We start from the raw sequence: 23791 nt of genomic DNA, 5'->3' as shown, positions 1-23791 counted from the left end.
TGTATTTTTGGTTTAGGCCAACTTGGTTCAAGCTTTGATTATCTATCTCATATATAAATAATGTATGTGGTTAAGTTGTTACATATATATATATATATATATATATATAGAGAGAGAGAGAGAGAGAGAGAGCATGGTAGAGAGTGTGATGTGAAGATGAGCAGCAAAATCCAGTGAAGAGCATAGAAGAAGAGTTGTGTTTGAATGATATACAAACTATTTGATACTGTGGTAGAGATATGAGACAATGTGTTGATAGATAAGATCAAAATTATGTGAGTTGATGTTGGTCACTTGATGCAGAGTTCAAGGACAGCTTCTTGAACATGATATCCTTCTTTTCAAATCATTTTGTTGTATCTTGTCATGTTGTAGTTAGCATTAGGTTTGAAAGTCATTTATGTATCTTACCCCAAGAGAAGTTAGCCTTGATCTACTAGTCTAGAGTAGTGACCTCTTTCATTATAATCTGATATATAGTAGATCATTTTGTGGGAAGATGCCCATCGTGGTTTTCCCCTCTTTGGGTTTTCCACATATAAAATCTTGATGTTGATGTGTTAGTTTTATGTTGTTGTTTAAGTGTTTATGTGTAGAATTTCCTTTTGGTATAGAATGATTCACTCCCCCTCTCATTCCTTCTTTGGGTTTAACAACGTTATAATGCTTGTTTCAGTCTAGAGTAATTTTTATCATCATGAATATTTTGTAGTACCTTTTGTTTCAAATTTGACTTGGTTGTTGTGATGGTAGCTAGGTGCCTTCTCCTAATAAGGGCATCAACTACACTATTCTCTTTCCCTTTAATATACTCAATACCAAATTCATACCAATTGAGAAACTCTAACCACCTCCTCTGGCATGTATTGAGATTAAGTTGGGTGACTATGTACTTAAGTTTTCATTGATTGGTTTTCAAATCAAAGAGTTTTCCAAAAAAGTAATGCCTCCACATCTGAAGTGAATGTACTGTGGTTGTCAGTTATAGGTCATGCAATTCATAAACAAGCTCATGTTGTTTTATCTTCTTGGATGACTCATAGGAAACTATCTATCCTTCTTTCATAAGCATACCTCTTACTCCTCTGGATGCATCATTTATTACTATAAAATATCCATCAGTTGTGAGTGTAGTCAGAATTGATGTCAAAGTGAGCTTGTCCTTCAAGAGCTGCAAAGATTTCTAACATTTCTTTGTCCAAACAAAATTTCTTCCCTTCTTTTGTAATGAGGTGCTTGGTGTAAAAATCCTAAAAAATCCTAGCTTAAACTTCTGAGAATATCTTGCGAGCCCAATAAAATTCCAAACCACTCATATTCTATGATGTCGGTCACTCTACTATAACCCTAATCTTTTCTATATCCACTACAATTCCATCGACTAAAATAACATGACCAAATAAATGCACTTTTCTCTAGTAAAAAGCACGTTTGGATAGCTTACCAAAAATTTTATGCTCTCTTGGGCACTATAAGACTATCCTCAAATGTTTGGAATTCATCTCTATTGTCTTTGACTAAACCAAGATGTCATCTAGAAATATCAATACAAAATCATTGAGACAATATTCAAAAACATTGTTCATCAGGTTCGTGAATGCAGATGGAGTGTTGGTCAACATAAATGGTACCATACTGAATTTGTAGTGACCATTTCAAGTTCTGACACTTGTTTTAGGAATGTTCTCCTCCTTAATCCACAATTGGTGATAGTAGGATTGGAGATCTATCTTTGAGAACATTGACTCCTCTCATTTGATCAAAGATCTTGTCAATCATTAGTAGAGGGTACCTATTCTTAACTATTGATTTATTCAATTTATTATGTAGTCAATGCACAAGCGTAGGGTTCGATCCTTATTGAAAAATAATATAGGTGCACTACATCGAGACACATTAGGTATAATGAACCCTTGTGTTAACAATTGTTGCAACTATACATTCAACTCATATAGCTCTATGATGGTCATCCTATAGGAAGCTTTGGATTGAGGTTTAGTTCTTGGTAATAACTCTATAGAGAAATCAAACTCCCTCTTTGGTGGTAACTCGGCCAATTCAATTGGAAACACATCTTGTAACTCCTTTAAGATAGGGTAGTCATCAAAATGGGGTCTCTCATTATCAAGATCATTAACTTGGATGACATAGATCAAACAACCCTTCCTTGTGGCCTTCTTAAGTTGCATGTCCAAAATATTTCTAAGATCAAGGGTTTCCAAGAGTCATGGATCTCTACATGATTTCCATTATCATCTAAACATTGAACAACCTTATATTTGAAATTCACAATAGATTTGTGATCATTCAACTAATTTATCCCTAAAATCACATCATAAGAACCTAAAGGTTCTATATAGAGATTGACCTCCATTTGGAAGATTGAAAGGTCTAACTCACTGCAAACAAGACAAGTATCTACCATCCTCTCTACCTGATTTCCATATTCTACAATCCATGGGGTTACCATATATCTTGGTCTAACTAATAATTTGGATAAATAAAATATTCTATAGCTCCAATATCAATTAAAATAGAAAAGTGATGATGGTAGATCTTACCATTGAACTATATCGTCGTGGCCTAAAAGTCAGCTTGGCAATTATCTACTGTTGCATGAATTTGGTGTTGTGGGGTTCCTTGATTTCACCCTATAGACCTTTTGGGACATGTGTATGCATAATGGTTTTTATGGTCCTCTTATTACTCTCATATTGATTCCCTTCAACTTTGCCTTGAGTATTTTTTCCTTTCTTCATATTATTGATATGTTGATAATTGTTTTCATGTTGTTATATCATCCTATTGAAAACTTCTCCAATAGTCATAAACATAGTCAACAAAATATAGATCATGTTTCCTTCTTGATTCAGACTCCTATGCAAGTCTTGCTTTCTCTTGATCTCATGCTCCATATTTTGTAATATAGCCCTTATTTAGACCAAGAGGCTAATAATATGGTCCAACCTCTTGTCCTAAATATAGTTTAGGCCACTCATCAACCCATCATTCCTTTTGTTAACTATAGTTGACTAGGTTGACCTATACTGAAAATTGCACTCTAGCATAGCATTCATAGGCCCTAGACTTTAACTTAATGCTCTGATACCAAAATGTAAGGTCTCTACCTTTAAAATATCTCACTTAAATAAAATCAAATACTTATTTAACACATCATCAAATATAATTAAATTATAAAACTCCATAAATAATAATTAATAATGAAATACAACTTGGAGTTCAAGTGCTCATTCTAGGAAAGTACGTATACATAATATGTGTTTACATCATTGGCACATATACCATTTATGATAATGAACCATCATGATATACGATATATACAATAAATACAAAATGTATATAATACAATCACCCTTTCTTTCCACCAACCACAAGTCATTTGCAAGCTCAAGGAACATGGCCCAAATACTTTTCTACCCAACCATGAAGCCATTATGCTTCCCCAAAATTCTTCCTAAAATGAAGAACTGCCAATCCTACACGAAGAGCCTAGCTACCTGGAAACAATGGCAAGATGGAAACCATGGTGCAACCTAATACATCTACATGCACATCTATTATATTATAATACAAATTGTCATATTATCAAGATATGTCAAAGAATTATAAGTAAATTTACTAGGTAAATCATCTATTTCAATGAACTAGGATTTGGCCAAAGCACTTTTAAAACATAGATTTTTACAAAAAGAGGGTCACCCTTCTCTATTTACCCATATTCAGCACCCCTTGCTAAAAATATAACTTGACAACACATAATGCAAATACATACCAATGAACTTATGATTATGCATCCTTCCTATGATGAGGTTTTGGTCATATTTCACATGCAATTTACAATGATTCTATTGTCTACCCGGTTGTTCCAATGCATTTATGTTACTTTCATCTACATGTTTATTCATATGCATTCATATTCTTCATGGTTGTTCTAATGCAATGATATAATATTCTTCTACATGGTTGTTCATATGCATTCATAATGACTCATTATTCTACATGACTATTTTAATACAATGATGTTACTTTCACCTACATGGTTGTTCATATGCATTCATTTTCATGTTCATGAAGACAAGACATAAGGTGGACATCTCACAGAAGACAAATAAAGTTTAGATCAACAGATAACATATAACAAAATGACTATCTACATAAAAATATGAGAAGGTATGCTTTTATGTATGTATACGAGGTATACATATATGTGATATGTTGTACATGGGTAATCCCATAATAATTCTTAACAAATTTTTGTACATCCTGATTTTTCCTGAAATCGCATATTTTTTATAAAATATAATGCTTTAGTTATTGAGAGGTCCCATTCAAAGAAATTAATTGAAGAGGGTTAGATCAAACCCTCTTGAATAGAACCTCTCTAGTCTTAAGTCATACATGCAATGGAGTCTCCTTTGCACCTATCAAAATGTTGATAAAAAAACCACTTTGACATTAGATTATGTGTGGTCAAATGAATTCATTAAGAAGTTTCATTTTGTAAGTATATATTCCTTATTATAAGCTTTCCAAAAAGTATAATTTTGAATATATTTATTTTCATTTTTTCTTTTTCTTTCCTATGAATGTAGGTTTTTCATCAAATATTAAGGTCTTTGTTTCACAAGTGGAAAAATTGGAAAATAGAGAAAAAAGTTTGTAAAAAAATATCTTTTCCCTAGGTATTGATATCCTCATTTTAACATCAAAAAAAGTTAATTCAAATGCATACAAAAAAAAGTTATGCACGACATAATACACTTGTAATATTCCCACTATTTTTTTATTTTTTTTCAAAGCAATACCACAATCACACCAATCACCCGTTAGGGTTAGAATAAAGAAATCCAAACAACTGGAAGGAACCCTACACTTTCTGATCACTGAGAGCCCAGAATGGGAAGGTGAGAGCATATAGTAGAAGAGCATTGTTAGATATAATCTACTGAATTGTTGAATACAGGGCGGCAAGCCATCCCCTTTCACTTATCCAATGGGAAAGCAAGAAACTTGGCAGTAAACCAGCCAAGAGAACAATACTTCAAACACAAATCACTCTACCGCAATATTTCAGCAGGACAGATGAATACACCAAACAAACTCAACTTGACTTCTTATGCAATGGGACGACTGAGTTACAAAATATCAGATATAGGCGGCAAGCCAACCTCTTCCACTTTTCAATGGGATATGAAGAATACAATCCAAAAATGGTTATTAGTACTACTACTTAACCTTACAATAGAGAGGAAAGAAAGAGTAGAAGTATAATGTTGAACACATGAGATAATTATCATCAAACTAACTCAACACCAATAACAACAGGCTGGAAATGCATAACTAGCAACACTTGAACTCACTAAATTGCTCATATCTCACTCAACTCTCCTTCAATTCACCCCAGATCACTCCCAAACTAACACTAGGAAATAAGCGACTAAGAACAAACCAAAGAGAAGCTACCAAACAACCCAAAACACCTTGCACACATCCCAATGCACTCACCAAAACACACGCCTAGCTAGATAATTTTGATTTGCATAATAAAATCTAAAACTCCAAATCAGGGGTTGCAAAATTATAACATATATTGCCAATAGCATAGAAAATGTTTGAGCTAGTACCCAGAATGACAAGTCGCCCAGGTAAGGAGGTGCGATTGAAAACTTGCTTCAGCCACAGCAAACCAGCAACTCTAGAAAACACACCACACTTTGAAAATACTGAAATATGCATTAAAAATGTCATAAGAATATGCCACTCAGCTAGGTACTATGTCTCAAGTATGAAACTGGTAATACTAGGAAGCCACACTCCGAAGCTTCAAGTTCATATGCCAATCCGGCAGCATAACGATGCAATTTTTCAATATGATCCAAATGAGAGCCCAAGGCTCATATTTATAATTTCATGCTCCCCAAATTCAAATGCAAATTCTCACAAATATGCCCAAATTCACCTTTCCCATTTGCATTTCATTTCATGTCTTCACTCAACATGGTGCCCACTTCCCTTCTTCCTAGGCAAAGTTCGAACTTTACCCTTGGTGACAATTTTGCAACATAAAATAATATAACATGAAATTTTTTATTATCCCCAATTGCCACCAAAAATAATGCCATTGACTTAGTAAAATAACACATTGATATCATATAATTATTTTTCCCTAAGTCATCGTCAATACATTTAATCAGTAAATACAAATATTTAAATATTAAAACTTAGGATAAAGAAATAATATTTAATTAAGTCACTTATGACTCCAATTTTGATTATCAAGCTAAACCAAGATGAAGCTAAGCAAAGAAGACCACTGAACTGTTGCAGGATCAAGACCCTGTCCACTACCAGAAATAAAAATGCTCCATACTGCCACTTACTAAAAATAGTAAGTCATGAATTACTCCTCTGAAAAGCATGATCTTCACACCCAGAGAAAGATCTTGGAATGCTCAGTAAGACAACATCATCCAAACAACCAAACCCTAACTTACTAAAAATAGTAAGTTCTCACTTCACCAGTATTGGAAACCCTAATTCTCCATTCCACCTAGCCTACGGGTCTCCGAAATAGGCCAATGGACCACTAGAAGCACATCATTGAGAAGGGGACATTACAGTCCGCCCTCCCCAAAATTGCTTGTCCTCAAGCAACTCTAAAGTTGGATGCAGTAAAATCTCTTCATTTTCCCACGTAGCATCCTCTGCTGGAAAATTTTTCCACTTGATTAAGTATTCCTTGATCACCCTTCTCCTCAAAGAACTCTCCCTGAAATCAAGGATAGCTTCAGGAATCAAAATTAACTCTCCCTCCTCATCAAGCGGAAGTAACTTTTTTGAAGCAACAACATTATTTCCAAGAGCCTTCTTAAGGCAAGACACATGAAATACATTATGAATCATGTTGCTTGTCGGTAGTTCCAACTCATATGCCACTTCTCCAATCCTCCTGTTGACTCTGAAAGGCCCATAGAATCGTGGTTTCAATTTCTCAACTCCACTCTCCTTGAGAGTAGATTGTCTGTAGGGTTGGAGCCTCAAATAAACCATGTTCCCCACCTCAAAGGTGTGCTCAATTCATTGTTGATCAGCATACAACTTTTGTTGATTATGCACATGCTAGAGATTGTCCCTCAAAGTCCTCAAAATATCTTGACTATGTTGCATCGTATCCTTCACCTAAGGGGTTTTGCTATCACCAAATATCAAGTCATCGAAACTAGGAGCTTCATAACCATATAGTTCCATGAATGGTGACATCTAGATGGACATTTGATAGGAGGAGATGTAGCAATACGCTTCTAGGTGAAGCCATCTCACCCATGTATTATGTTGCTCTGAGACATAGTTTCTAAGGTATCCTTCCAACCACTTATTCACTAGCTCGGTCTGCCCATCAGTTTGTGGGTGATAACTTGTGCTTAGAGTGAGCACAGTACCACATAATCTGAAAATCTCCTACCAAAAAGCACTTAGGAACTTGTTGTCCCTATCACTCACAATGTTCCTTGGTAATCCATGTAACCTGAACACCTCCCGAAAGAACAGTTTAGCAACCTGGGCTATTGTAAATGAGTTGGTGATGGTGAAAAAGTGAGAAAACTTAGTTAGTCTATCCACCACCACATATATGTTATCCTTCCCTTGAGCTTGTGGAAACCCAATGATGAAGTCCATGGATACAGTTTCCCATTTTTGACTGGGAATGGGCAAGGGTTGTAACAAACTAGCTGGTAGAGTGTTCACATCTTTGTTTCTCTGACATGTATCACACTCCTTAATGTACCTCAAAACATCATTTTTTAGCCCCTTCCAAGAAAACCTCTCTCGGATCTGCCTGTATGGCTTGAAGTAACCTTGGTGACCAGCAAGGGGAATGTCATGGAAAGTCTTCAAAATCTTCTCCTTCAGCTTAGATTCAGCCACAATGAAGATCCTTCCTTTGTAAATAATCAACCCCTCAACCAATTTGTACTTTTCATCATGAAAAGTACCCTCAATGATGTTGGTTGCAAACGAATTTTTGGCATAATCAACAAGCAATAACTCCCTCCAATCAGCAGTAAGCTCGCACAGTGAGCTCAAATGAGGCCTTCTAGAAAAGGCATCAGCCACAATGTTATTCTTTCCCTTGACATACTCGATATCAAATTTGTAAGCCTGTAGCTCACTCACCCACTTCGTTTGCCTTTCGTTCAAGTATTTCTGATGCATGAAGTATTTAAGACTATTATGATCAGTCTTAACAATGAACTTACTCCCCACAAGGTAATGCCTAAACTTTGCAAGGGCATGCATTATGGAAAGCATCTCCTTGTCATATATTGAATATATCCTTTCATGCCCTCTCAACTTCCTACTCTCAAAGACTATAGGATGCTTATCTTGCATGAGGATTGGACCAATACCTTCTCCAGGCACATCACACTACAGTTCAAAAGGCTTGGTGAAATCAGGTAGAGCCAAAATAGGGCAGGAGCTCATGATCCCCTTAAACTGATCAAATATTGTTTGGGCCTTTTCTGACCATTCAAAATCTCCTTTCCTTGTAAGATCTGTGAGGGGGGCAGCCAACTGAGAGTATCCCTTCATAAACCTATGATAAAAACCACAAAGACCCAAGAATCCCTTTAAATGTATTATGTTCTCAGGAGGAGGCCAATCAATGATAGCTCTAATCTTTTAACGGTCCACCTTCACACCTCCTGCACTGATAATGTGACCAAGGTGTAGCAATTCTTCCATTCCAAATTCACATTTGGACTCCTTTGCAAATAGGGACTCAAATTCCAGTATGCTCAACACTTCATCCAAGTATTGTAAGTGCTCCTTCCAAGATTTGTTGAATATGAGTATGTCATCAAAGAATATGACCACAAACTTCCTCAACTATTTCTAGAAGATTTTGTTCATGCATGGCTAGAATGTGGCAAGGGAATTAGTCAAGCCAGAGGGCATGACTAGGAATTCAAAATGCCCAAAGTGGCATCTGAAAGCAGTCTTCTCCACATCTGAAGCTCTCATCCTAATCTAATGATACCCCGACCTGAGATCAATCTTTGAGAAGAACACTGCACCATGTAGCTTATCAATGAGCTCATCAATTCTCGGGATAGGATACGGATTCTTTATAGTTTTCTTATTCAGGGCCCGGTAATCCACACACATGCGCATGGTCTTGTCCTTCTTTTTCACCAAGACAACAGCCAAAGAAAATGGGCTTTTGTTTGGCCGTGTGTAACCCATGTTAAGCTGCTCTTGGAGATCTTTCTCGATCTTATCCTTCTGCTTCTTGAGGTACTGATATGGAGTAGTCATAACCAGCTTAGCTCCTTTTTCAAGCTCAATGACGTGTTCTGTACTTCTTTCAGGAGGTCTACCAGGAGGTGGATTCTCAAACACCTTACTTCTCTTGGTTATCAAAACATGAATGTCTTCAGGATAGCTTTGATTCTCCTCTAGTGAGTTGGAAGGCATGACCATGACCTCAAGAGGTCTACCAAGATATGGCTTCCCAAGGACCTTACTTTTGTCTGTGAGAAATGCTTGAATGCCTGATGAGTAACTGCCCTTGTCTTCCAATGGATTTTACAGAATTATCAAACACTTTGCTACCCACTCCACTTGGTTATGATGGATCAGCATCTCCATCCTCTTGAATGAAACAACTCTAAGTCCACCATTCAACATTCCTCTCAATACCACCTTCTTCCCATCAGACATGAATTTCAGCTCCATGGTTTGCAAATTTAATGTGATCTCACCAAGAGATCTCAGCCACTGAATCCCAAGGACTATATCATCATTCCCTCCAATGCTAACCACAAAGAAATCATCTCTAATTTCATGATTTCCCAAGTTTAGAGACATGTTGGAAATCATCTGGTTGCACGATATAGTGGAGCCATTAGCTACCATGACTTTAAAGCCTTATGCTTCCTCTGCCACTAGCCCCCTCTTTGCAACAATTCTCTCATCAATGAAGTTATGAGTCGCTCCTATGTCAATGAGATAAATGACACGATGTTCTCCAATCACACCTCTAACTCTAAAGGACTCATTCTTGTGAATTCTTGAGAGTTGAGCAACCACTCCTTTGTCTTCTGACTCAATTTCAGGCCCTTCAGGAGCCTTTTCATACTCATTGTCCTCAATTTAAATATGTTGTTCTAACATTTCAGAATTTGATCCATCCATAGAATAGCACTTCATTTGATGCGAATTTCCCTTCCCATGACACTTATGCCCTGGGGCCCAAGGTTCTCTGCAAGAATAGCAAAGATTCTTCCTCCAAATATCTTGACTAAGCTCATCATCCATTTGCGAAGGAAACTTATTGGTCTGATTTGTAAACTTCTTCTTATCCTTTTGAAAAGGGAAAGCTTTGGACTGAAATTTGTTCTTTGGGGCAGCCAACTCCATCCTTCAAGCTTTCTTGATTGCATCAACCAAGGTGGGCGGGTCAAAGGCTTTTACCCAACCTTTCAATGGTTCTTCAAGTCCCTCAGTAAATAGGACCACCAACCTATTCTCTGAGATGATGCTAACCATAACTGAAAGACTCTTAAACTCAGTTATGAAAGTGTCCAAAGAACCTTGTTGTTTGAGTTGAGCAAGTTCTCTAAATTTCACCTTCGGGTCCTTGGTATCAAACCTTTCAATGAGCTTGTTGGTGAAATCAGCATATGTGGTGATCAAGTTATGATCAAGGGTGACCAACCCATGGTACGACCATTTGTGGGCCACTCCATCCAAGTGCAAAGTAGCGAACTTGATGGCTTCTTCTTCAGGCATAAGCCTCGAGGACAAGTAATTGTCCAACTTTTGCACCCACACTCTAGATGTGCTCTTAGTGCTTCCATCAAAATGTGCTAGAGTCACCCTTCCAAGAGCTTGTTGATAATCTCTTGGGGTAGAAAATTTGTTTTCATTCCTCCTTCCTCGCTTTATTTTCTGATTTATGAACTGATCCAAGGTGAGAATATCTCGGATCTCTCCAGGGAGAGAAACATACTCCATATAGTTGTTCCTTATTTCATCAGTTGTAGGTATCTCAATTTCATCTTGTTGTGCTTCTCTTGGTAGGAAGATAGGTTGCAAAGGTCTTGGAACTGAACCTCCATTGTTGCTCCCATTGTTACTCCCATTTCAATTTCCTACAAGAGCATTAGAAGTACTCGATTCTGGTCCATTGTTGGGTTGATTAGGGGTCCCAACAACATTCTGGTTAAGTTTGGCCAGCAATTGAGACATCATATCCATCATGTCATTGAATTACCTCTCAGCCTTTTTGTCAGGTGCCTCATTCTGTTATGCAGCCTTATCTGCCATCAAATCTACTGAATCTACAGAATCCACTTCTTTTCCTCTATTTCTCAATACCTCTGAAAAGGTATCTTCTTCTGGCACTGAAGGAATCTAAAACTGTTGTCTCTTTTGTTCTCTGTTGTAGTAGCAGATATCTCTATCACTCATGGAGAACTCTGACCACTCTGAAACTCGCAGGCTAGCAGGAAAACTAGCTCTGATACCACTGTAATATTCTTACTATTTTATTTATTTTTTCAAAGCAATGCCACAATCACACCAATCACCCATTAGGGTTAGAATAAATAAATCCAAACAATTGGAAGGAACCCTACACTTTTTAATCACTGAGAGCCCAAAATGGAAAAGTGAGAGCATATAGTAGCAGGAGATCGTTAGAGATAATCTGTTGAATTATTGAATACAATAATGGGTGGCAAGCCAGCCCCTTCCGCTTATCCAGCAGGAAAGCAAGGGACTTGGCAGTAAACCATCCAAGAGAACAATACTTCAAACACAAATCACTCTACCGCAATATTTCAGCGGGAGGACTAAATACACCGAACAAACTCAACTTGACAGCTTATGCAGTGTGAGGACTGAGTTACAAAATATCAGATATAGGCGGCAAGCCAGCCTCTTCCACTTTTCAATGGTATATGAAGAATACAATCCAGAAATGGTTAGTAGTACTACTACTTAACCTTACAATAGAGAGGAAAGAAAGAGTAGAAGTATAATGCTAAACACATGAGATAATTATCATCAAACTAACTCAACACCAAAAACAGCAGGCTGAAAATGCATAACTAGCAACACATAAACTCACTAAATTGCTCATATCTCACTCAAATCTCCTTCAATTCACCCCAAATCACTCCCAAACTAACACTAGGAAATAAATGACTAAGAACAAACCAAATAGAAGCTACCAAATACCCCAAAACACCTTGCATGCATCCCAATGTGCTCACCAAAACCCACGCCTAGCTAGATAATTTTGATTTGCATAACAAAATCTAAAACTCCAAATGAGGGGCTGCAAACTTACAAAATATATCGTCGATAGCATAGAAAATGTTTGAGTCGGTACCTAGAATGACAAGTCGCTCAGGCAGGGAGGTATGATCGAAAACTTGCTTCAGCCACAGCAAACCAGCAACTCCAAAAAACACACCACACTTCAAAAATACTAAAATATGCATTAAAAATGTCACAAGAATACACCACTCAACTAGGTACTATGTCTCAAGTACGAAACTGGTAATACTAGGGAGCCACACTCTGAAGCTTCAAGTTCATACGCCAATCCAGCAGCATAACAATGCAATTTTTCAAGATGATCCAAATGAGAGTCCAACGCTCATATTTATAACTTCATGCTCCCCAAATTCAAATGCAAATGCTCACAAATACGCCCAAATTCACCTTTCCCATTTGCATTTCATTTCATTTCATGTCTTCACTCAACATGGCACCCACTTCCCTTCTTCCTAGACAAAGTTCAAACTTTACCCCTTGGTGACAATTTTGCAACATAAAATAATATAACATGAAAAAAATTTATTATCCCCAATCGCCACCAAAAATAATGCCATTGACTTAGGAAAATAACACATTGATATCAGATAATTATTTTTCCCTAAGTCATCCTCAATACATTTAATCAGGAAATAGAAATATTTAAATATTAAACCTTAGGATAAGGAAATAATATTTAATTAAATCACTTATGACTCCAATACTGATTATCAAGCTAAACCAGGATGAAGTTGAGAAAATAAGTGTTAGGGGTCCCACAGATACTGAGAGGGGGGGGTGAATCAGTATCTAACCAGTAATATGAATTTCTTAAGTTAAAACATGCAGAACATAATATAACAGTGTATTGGTATGCAAGAAATAATGCAATAAATAGAATCAAGAACATCCACATGAAAAGTACACCATAACACAAGATGTTTAACGAGGAAACCCGGTGTGGGAAAAATCTCGGTGGGTTTTGTAACCCACAATATTCACTCACTGGCCAATAAGAGAATATTACTTACAATATGGGCCTACACATGCAGGAAGGCCAACTGCCTAGAGCTCACTGCTCAATGGGAAGTCACACTGACTTACAATAAGGATTATACTAATCCAATGACTTGTACTACTTTACAATAGCATCTCCAATGCCAGATTCAGTACCGGTTCTTGTTCTATTCTTTACATATACCCTGACCTATATTTCGCACATTAGGCCTGCCTAATATTTTCTTTTATGCTTCTACCATCACTTATATAAATGTCTACAATGATCTCCTTTATATACAAGAGTCATTTTACAATTTGCCAAGTTGGCTTACAATAATAAACAAAATATTACATAACAAAAATCTTGTCGGCCTCTGTGTCAGTATACATCTTTTCTTCTGTGTTGGTGCCGGTGTAGAGTGATCTGTTGATGTCGGTGCACTGTCTTGCCTGTGTAATGCTTTGCCGGTATAATCTCTTGCCGGTGCCATAGGATTGCAAGGTTGCCTGTGTAATGCTTTGTCAGTATAATGTCTTGTCGGTGTCATAGGATTGCAAGGTTGCCATCAATGACAAAACCTTCAATCACATACAATGTCTCATTGGAGTGTCCATATGCCAACAATCTCCCCCTTTGGCATTGATGGTAACACTCATAAGAAATTTCAAAAAGTATCCAAAATGTGTAGTCCAAAAAAAAGTTACCAAAAATGTTTGCCAAAAATATGAGAGCTCCCCCTGAGTATATGATTCCTATATTTTGAATTTTCTCATCCCACTACTCCCCCTTTGGCATCAATGACAAAGGTTGTCAAGATGTCAGTAGAGTTTGTAGTTTCATCTATCCATATCCTCAACCCTATAGCTGGGTAGTTATTATCTGAAAAAGATCTCCCAAAATTAAGTTTATATTATCCATAAACTTTTTACTATCTTTTATTGTTGTTTTAGTCCTCTTTACTGTACCGGTGAGATGCTGCAAATGCTCTGCCGGTGTTTTGTTGCCTTGTGTTAGTGCCTCTGAAATTTCCTTCCGTAAAGATGCTAAATAGTCCAATCTTGGACTCAGTTTAGATCTCAAATGCTTTGCCTTGTTTATTATTCTCTCTTTTTCTCTTTCCAGTTTGAGCAATTCTTCCTCAAAATTTGCTATCTTCTCTTCAAAAACTAATAATGAATCCGGTGAGTTGACAAAATTGTCTGCAAGCTTATTTATCTCATCCTATGTCTTTCTTTTTTTCTTGTCAATATCTACAGTCAAAAAGTTTGTTTTACATGTATCTTTATACAAATTTTTGTATTCTTTCAACAAACTACATAGTTCCGGTAGAAGTGTGTCAAAAATTTTGTTACACTTTTTTATTTCCTCATCAAAGAATTTTTGTTTCTCTTTTTCTACCTTGTCCTTTACTGATTCTTCCTTTATTTTCTCAATGTTTTCATAAATATATTTACACAATGTATCCAGTTGTCCTAAAGAATCTTTATTATCTATGTTACAGTTTGGAGCTATTGCCTTCAAAATTGGTATTGAATCATCAATTGCTTTATAAGCCTGTGAACTGCAGTCAATTATTTTCTTAATGGAGTCTAATAATACTTCAATCACATTTGTTGACTTGAATGTTGATGATGTCCCAACAATCTGAGTACCGGTGGAATTAACCATGCTTGTATTGACCTCTGGTAGGTCAGTTTGTGTCTGCATTTCTTTTAGCACTGGTTTTCCCACTTCACTACTTACCGGTGGCACTGTTTCCTTATGAACCTGTTCCAAAGCCTTTATCTCTGTTGGTTTCTCTATATGTTGTGTTGTCTCTGTCTGTGCCTCAGACTCTGCCTTTTTCTCTGTATCGTTTGTCAGTTTCTCTATTTCCCCTGCTACCAGAGGCTCTTTAGCCATATCTGACTTGTCAGTTGTATCTTTATCAACTATTATGTTGATATTTTGGGTATCAACATTTACAGTATACAGAACTTCAGTATTAAGATTGCTATCTTCTACATCCATACTTTCTGCTGCCGGTTGATCTTCAGTAGTTGTAATTTTCACAGGTGGGGGTAGGTTGTCTTTAACTTTTATGCTTGGTGGTCCACCAACTTTGCCTTTCCCCTTGTCCCTATCCTTCTGATATACTTTTATAGGCTTAGGTTTCCTATATTCTTCTTGTTTTTCCTTGTCAACCAGGAATATGTCCCAACCATCTTTTCTTTCCTCTGTTACTTCTGTAACTCTTCCTGCCATCAGTGAAATGTGCTGGTGTGCAGTAGAGAATACTGACCGGTTTGCCTGAGCAATCAAATCATCAATTTCCTTGGGAGAGTTTACTGGATATACAGCAAGTAGTTTCTCTATTTTTATTTTCTTATCTAATTCTATCATTGCTTGTCTTTTGGCCTCAAGTCTTTTGTACAAATCATCAGGAATTTCATTTGCTACTTCCATCAAAAATTTCTTGTACATGTCCATATGCAGTATCACACCTTCCTCAACTTGCTCTTTCTCATCAGCAGATAGAGTGTCATAAATTTTCTCTATGTTTTTCAGTTTTCCTTCCTCTGTGATTTCATTTAACAATATATCAAGAGGTGTCAAGTCATTGTTTGTCCTTTTCTTTTTCTTTGGTGTCAGCTTTTTCTTGGGTGTGGCCTTTCTAACCGGAGATCTCACTGCTTGTTGCTTTTGCCTTGTCCTTCTAGGTGAAGGAGTGGTTGCTAGTGAGGGATCTCTTTTTCTAACAACTCTTTTAAAAGTTGTTAGCATGTCACCTTCCAAAGAAGTACCTACTGGTGATAGATGAGCTTCAGGTTGTGGAGCTGCCAACTCATCTTTTGTTATGTCGGTTTTCTTTAGTACATCTTCCTTAATGGCCTTTGCTTGCCTGGATCCTTTCCTCACAAATGCCTCAACCTTCTTTACTCTTTTCTTTGATTGTATTTGGCTTTCTATGGTCTCAGCACTACAAAATACTTCTTCCTTAGGTTCATTTGGGGCTTCCAGAAGTGCTTTAGCATAAGTTTCAACTATGTGATCATCTGTCTCATAGCCCATCTTGGTTACCCAAATTGTCCTTGGGATGACCACTTCCATCCAGATTTCATCTTTCTTAATAACAAAGCATATATCATCTTTGTATTTGTCTACTATTTTCTGGGATAACCTTATTCTTTGCTTCATTTTGGTCTTCAATGCTTGGAAAAAGTCATGAATATTGTTCTCCTTGTTTTCACCCATGGTATTGACCAGTTCAATTAATTGTTTTCCTACCGGTATGTCATATCCAAGTTCTTTATAACCTATACCGGGAACCTATTTTGTTATGTGTAGCATTAGATATACTAATAGATTTCCAAATCTAAAAGTTCCTTTCTTGTCCTTTTTTATTTTTCCAAGGTTGTCTATTAGTTCATCCTTTAACCATTCACAGATGTCAATTTTTGCATTGTCTGTTACCATATCATAAGCACTCTTAATGCATAAACTTGAAACTGAGTTAAGTCTGTTGGCATGAGTGGCTTTGTAACCTAATATCATACTTATGAATCTCACATTGATATCTTTTACATCATTAACCCTTAGAGATCTCTTATTGAATGTTGCACCGGTTAGTTTTGTAACTAGGTCATTTGGAACCTTCTTGGTTTTATCTGGTCTCTTACCGGTGGTCGGTAATCCTGTGATAGCTTTCACAACTTCCTTGGTGATCTTATGGGTTGCATCTAGCCAGAAAAATTCTCCATGAACTCTTCTTAACACTATCCTAATCACATCCTTGGAAATTCAGGAATGCTAAGGATTTATGTGAATCCTAGGGTTTCAATAACCTTGTGTTCAACTTTAACATTACCGGTATCATCACATATCATGGTTTTATACATGGTTTTGATTTCCTCATCTCCTAACTCTTCAATATTGCAATGGATGTACATTCTAGGGTCTTTAGCATATACAACACCTTTAGGGATTTGAGAAAAAGAACCTAAGTTTTCCTCCTTCTTTCCTATCTCGGGGACTAACTAAAATATAGGCCTAGGTCTTTTGATTACTTCAACAATAGTAGGGTTTGCTATGTATTCAATTGCAGAGGTGGATGCCATGATTAAATACCTTTTACTGCCTTGGATGGATGATTGCTTGGAGTGTGCTTGCTTCTTGCTCGAAATGCCTTAGCTCGAAATCTTCGCACTCTCTGAAAATTTGAAGTCACGGTGAAATGAAATGGAGCCAAAACCTTATTTTTATAATGTCTTTTCGCCATCTACCACATTAATTGCATGTCGATTAAGTATTCACTTAACATTGTCTGCCGGTAATAAGTAATTTTCAACTTCTTATCTCTAACCGAGGGAATAATTAGCACATGTGTCATTTGATTGCCAAACCCTCAAGGAAATTTTCTTCAATTAGATGAAGAACTTCCTACCGGTGGAGCACTGCTTTGTCCTGCCGGTGAAGCATCACTTTGTCCTACCGGTGGAGCATTGATTGGTTCTACCAGTGGAGAAGTATTCCCAATATTTAGATCTGCTTTTCTAATCCATTGCTTTGAGAATTCTTACTTAACCTCTTCAACTTTTTCCTTACCTTTCAAGCTAGCACTTTTTTTGTCTACCGGTGTACCTTTACTTCTACAAAATTTAGCAATATGCCCAATCTTGTTACATGCATAACAAGTTACATTATTCTTCTTAATAGCTTTCCCATAACCTATGCTGGTTTGTGTTCTGCATTGATTTGATAAATGTCCAAATCTTCCACAAACATAACATCTCACATTCATTCTGCAGTTTTCAGAGTTATGACCAACTTTGTTGCATTTTGAACATTGACCAGTGGGTGTATTGATATTCTGATAATTCCTAGTTCTACATTCATTTTCTCTATGACCATACTTATTACAGTTAAAGCATCTTCCATTGAATTTATAAGTATTAGGTTGTCTTACTGGTTTGCTGTGATCTTGAGTATTTGTAGTACCGGAGCTTTCACCAACTTCAAAGCCAATTCCAGAAGTGTCACCTTTAGGTTTTTGATTCTTCAGCAAGGTACCAAGTTCCTCTGAGCTTTTCTTGAATTTTTCTTTGTGTTGATTTGCAGTTTCTAGTTCCCTTTCCAAGATTTCTTTTTGTCTCATTAGTTCATTTGAGTCATTTTGAGTATGCATCAGATCTGTCTTCAACATGTCATCTTCATAGCTAAGTCTTGTGTTCTCATTTGCTGCATCACTTAGTCTTCTGGTCAATTCTTCTTCATTCTTCTTTCTATCCTCAATCTCTTTGCAAAATCTCATAGTCATATCCTGCATTTCATTTTTTGTTGTCATGATCTCTTGTTTCAACTTGCTTATCATATCATTAAGTGATTCCTTTTCATCATTCTCATTTTGCAATTTTTCACAAAGTTCTCTTCTCTTATTTCTTGCAATAGTAAAATTTTCTTGAAGTGCCTGAATGATATCCTGAGCAGCTCTCAAATCATCTTCTAATTTCATATTTTTCAATTTCTCTACATCATAGTCTGTAAGAGCTCCTTCAAGTTGCTTCATCAGATTTTCCATCTTTACCGGTGTCAAGATCTTCCTCAAGTTGTTAGACTTTTGAAAGTAGAGGACCAAGCTCTGATACTAATTGTTAAGGGTCCCATGGATACTGAGAGGGGGGGTGAATCAGTATCTAACTGGTAATATGAATTTCTTAAGTTAAAACATGCAGAACATAATATAACAGTGTACCGATATGCAAGAAATAATGCAATAAATAGAATCAAGAACATCCACATGAAAAGTACACCATAACACAAGATGTTTAATGAGGAAACCCGGTGTGGGAAAAACCTCGGTGGGATTTGTGACCCACAATATTCACTCACTAGCCAATAAGAGAATATTACTTACAATAGGGGCCTGCACATGCAAGAAGGCCAACTGCCTAGAGCTCACTGCTCAAATGGGAAGTCACACTGACTTACAATAAGGATTATACTAATCCAATGACTTGTACTGCTTTACAATAGCATCTCCAATGCCAGATTCAGTACCGGTTCTTGCTATGTTCTTTACATATACCCTGACCTATATTTCGCACATTAGGTCTGCCTAATATTTTCCTTTATGCTTCTACCATCACTTATATAAATGTCTACAATGATCTCCTTTATATACAAGAGTCATTTTACAATTTGCCAAGTTGGCTTACAATAATAAACAAAATATTACATAACAAAAATCTTGTTGGCCTCTGTGCTGGTATACATCTTTTCTTCTATGTCAGTGCCGGTGTAGAGTGATCTGTTGATGTCGGTGCACTGTCTTGCCTATGTAATGCTTTGCTGGTATAATGTCTTGTTGGTGCCATAGGATTGCAAGGTTGCCTGTGTAATGCTTTGCCGGTATAATGTCTTGCCGGTGTCATAGGATTGCAAGGTTGCCATCAATGACAAAACCTTCAATCACATACAATGTCTCATTGGAGTGTCCATATACCAACAAGAAGACCATTGAATTGTTGTAGGATCAGGACCCTGTCCACTACCAAAAATAGAAATGCTCCATACTGCCACTTCCTAAAAATAGTAAGTCATGAATTACTATTTCGAAAAGAATGATCTTCACACCCAGAGAAAGAGCTTGGAATGCTCAATAAGACAGCATCATCCAAACAACCAAACCCTAAATTACTAAAAATAGTAAGTTCTCACTTCACCAGCATTGGAAACCCTAATTCTCCATTCCACATAGCCTACGGGTCTCTGGAATAGGCCAATGGACCACTAGAAGTACATCATTGAGAAGGGGACATTACAACACCTCTGTCCAAATTACAATTACTCTGACTTCAAAAGTTAACTAAAAATATATATGCAACAAAAATCATGAAAAAATATCCATACACTATAGGCTGGTGTGACAAATCTCTAATTTAAAAATTAGAATTTTATTATTTCTATAAAAAATATTATGCATGACAATATAAACGTCACTTCTAAAAAATGCCAATTACTGTAAAAATAAAATATGATAACTTGTTATGTAATAATATGCACTTTTTTTTTCTTTCTTTTTTAAATATATTAAGAATCTCTACGAAAAATATCACAAATCGGTAGCTTTCTTCATCTTCAAAAACTTAATGATTTAGCTTGACTTGATCTAATGCAAAATACTGATTTCAATGTTGGCCAAAAAGTGTAATCCAATATTTTAGAATCACCCATATGCATATACATTCTTGAATATGTCTGTTATACTATCATTTTAGTTAGAAATCTAATGAACTTTTAGTTAAATGAATTTAATTTATGTTTTTAGTGTTTCCCTATGTTTCAATATCCCTCCCTTGACATGAATAATTATAATTGATTTAACTATATTTTAGGTTCCTATGAAAGGGACTTTCAGAAAGGTTGATTAACTCTTATATTTCAATTAAACATGAAGATAAGAATTTTGCTTGATTCACTATTCATTCTAGTGTATTTCATAATGTATTGTTATTTTGATTTATTTCATATGAAAAAAAAAAAAAAAAGTTTATGTGAAGTGTTCTATTTCTAAAACATTAAAAATAACGAAGTAGAATCCATACATATTTGTCCTATTTATTCAAAACATAAAGAAAATAATGATGAAACCTACTTGAATGGTATGATAATGTTGATTGATGAAAATTACCTCTTATTTCTCTTGACTCTATTTTCTCTGAATGAACAATACCTTTGAATCAAACTCCAAACTGATCTACCTTTGAACCTAATTGGTATGCACTCTGAGAAGTGCAAGTTCTATTATGATATTGTCCTCTGTATTGTAATTCTAGATATAATGATATTCTTTGTAATGCAAGCTCAGATATGATGATGCTTTTAATGGTATGATGAAAGAATAAGGATGCGGTCAACTTACTGAAAGGGGGGGGGTGAATCAGTAGATAGAAGAACTGGTAATAACTTCACCAATCTCAGAATCAACCTCTCAAAGTAAACTTTAAACTATCAAGTTAAACCACTGAACTATAAATGCAATATCATTGTCAAGATAAACCAATTGATTGTTACAATAGATTAGCAGTAAACAACTTGAAACTCACAAACATCCAAATGCTTTTACTGACATAAGTAAAACCTCATTTCATATTGTTGTCGGTTAACATAACTTATCAAAGTGGATTAAGTAGTTAAGAAAATCAATCATAATAAACATAACCACAAAAACATTCACCACTTGACACAGTATTTTTGACGTGGAAACCCAAATGGGAAAAACCACGGTGAGATGAGACTCACAAGTTAACTATCTGAACTCTTTTGAAGTTCGCCCTGTTAGGAGCCAAGTCTGTTAAAGCTTTTACAAAAAGTTATGTTAAGAACAGATCATGTTAGGGACCACCCAGTTAAGGGATTGACTATAATGCCCTATTAGAAGCAATACCCTATGAGGAGTAACCTCAGTAGAGGATTTGAAATCCAAGCAAATGGACCACCTGGTTAGAGGATTTGAATAACACTAAGCTTGTCAGAGCTTACCCGGTTAGGGGATTTTACTCTTGTAATTGTTAGAGAACAATAGGAGTTTGTTGATATGTTTGAATAGAACTACACTTGCTTGTTCAAATCCTTTTCATGCTCCTATCTGCCTTTACACAAACTGCAGATACATCATCTGGTTTGGCAACCACACACTCAACTAAAACTTTGCCAACTCTGAAACAAAACAACTCATTGATCTTATAAACAAATCAATAGGTCGGTAACACAACAAAAACCTAATTCTCTCATAGAGATTACAAACAAGTCGGTTCAAGTATGACCGTTGGATTACATAACAATCTCTGCACATCATTCAAGAAAGCCTCGACCGCTCCTTGATCACTGCTTCATTGAGCTCAATAAATCATCACGCAATTTGCATTACATGCAATACACTTGCTCGTTCCCAAGATAAAAACCGTTATCTTAATGTGCCAAAAACACTTTGAAACTCTTCTCATCAAACATGCATATGTGTCATAATCATTACCGCTCATCATCAGATCATAAACCAATACAACAAACTTCATTGGTTAGGGTTTATCAAATCAACAGGTAGGGTTTACCGGTTCAACACACCATTACTTAGCAATACCGGTTCACCCCACAAACTCACCTACCGGTTACAGTTCCCTTCACTAGCTCTTCCTACCGGTTACAAAACAATATTATAACAATATCATTATCAGTTAATTGACATCAATGACAACATAACATTTCATTAATGCAATCTTCATGCAAATGCCAATAGCTTTCTATAATAGAACAAATGGAAATGCAAGTCTTCTAGTGATGCAAGAATGATAATGAAAGATTCTATGATACAAGCTTTTATAATGGTAGAATGATAATAAAGTGAGCTCCCTCTTTGTGTTGTGATTTCTGAGAATGATATGTTATGTTTTTGGATCCTCAAGCTTCTATATTTGACCCTCCACTACAATGTTTCTAAAGCAGAAAAATGATCTTTCTATTCTATTAGCCAGCTACATAATGTAGTCACCTCCCGAATTTGGGAGGTGACTCCATTTTGGAGTTGTTCCACTGCTTTCTTTCTCTGTCAATGTGTTCTATTTGTAGGCACACTTTACTGGCAGTGTTGAAAACGATGAAATGATGCTATTCTAACTTAGTCTTTTTTCAAAAATGCCATCAATATTATGGTTGGAAAGCTTAAACAAGTTATTCTTGTATTATTCTAATTTTTCCTATATTGTAACGGTTGTCTATAGCTAAGTAATCTACATAATAGTTATTGAAATTTAAATTATGTTAATTTCTATAACCCAGCACCAATTAATTGCTCAACAAATATCAGAGAAAATAAACCATCTGATTTGTAACATTTAATACTCTGGATTATTTAACTAAATGAATAGCGGAAGCAATTCAAAAGAAACAAAACATATAAACACAGATAACACGGATATACCCAGGAAACCCCAATGCGGGGAAAAACCTGCAAATGTTGAATCTTCTATTCACCTTCAAGAGAAAAATTTCCTTCGAGGAATCACTTCACAAATCTTCGAATCTCAGAAGAATCTCATACTAGTTGCTACAATGATCTTACATATATAGCCTTCTTGATGAAAACATCAACTATGCAAGATAAGTGAAACTTTCCTCACACAACACATCCTAGGAGAAACATTCCTTACATGACTAGGGAAAGGAACTTTTCTTACATGACATGTAAACTTGAAGTTTCCTTACATGACACATGAGAAAGGAAACTTGTCTTACACAGCTAAGACTATCCACACATAAAACTGTTCTTGGAAATAACCTCACAACTCTAAGAAACATTCTAAATACATAATAGAAAACATCCTCTTGTTGAACGTCCAACACGAATTGCACTTAAGAAACTTCCACAATCACACCTTCCGAACTACAGAAAAATTTTATGTGTCATTT

The sequence above is a fragment of the Cryptomeria japonica genome, chromosome 2 (genome assembly GCF_030272615.1).
Source record: "Cryptomeria japonica chromosome 2, Sugi_1.0, whole genome shotgun sequence".
NCBI lineage: Eukaryota > Viridiplantae > Streptophyta > Pinopsida > Cupressales > Cupressaceae > Cryptomeria > Cryptomeria japonica.
This window is presented reverse-complemented; position numbering follows the sequence as displayed.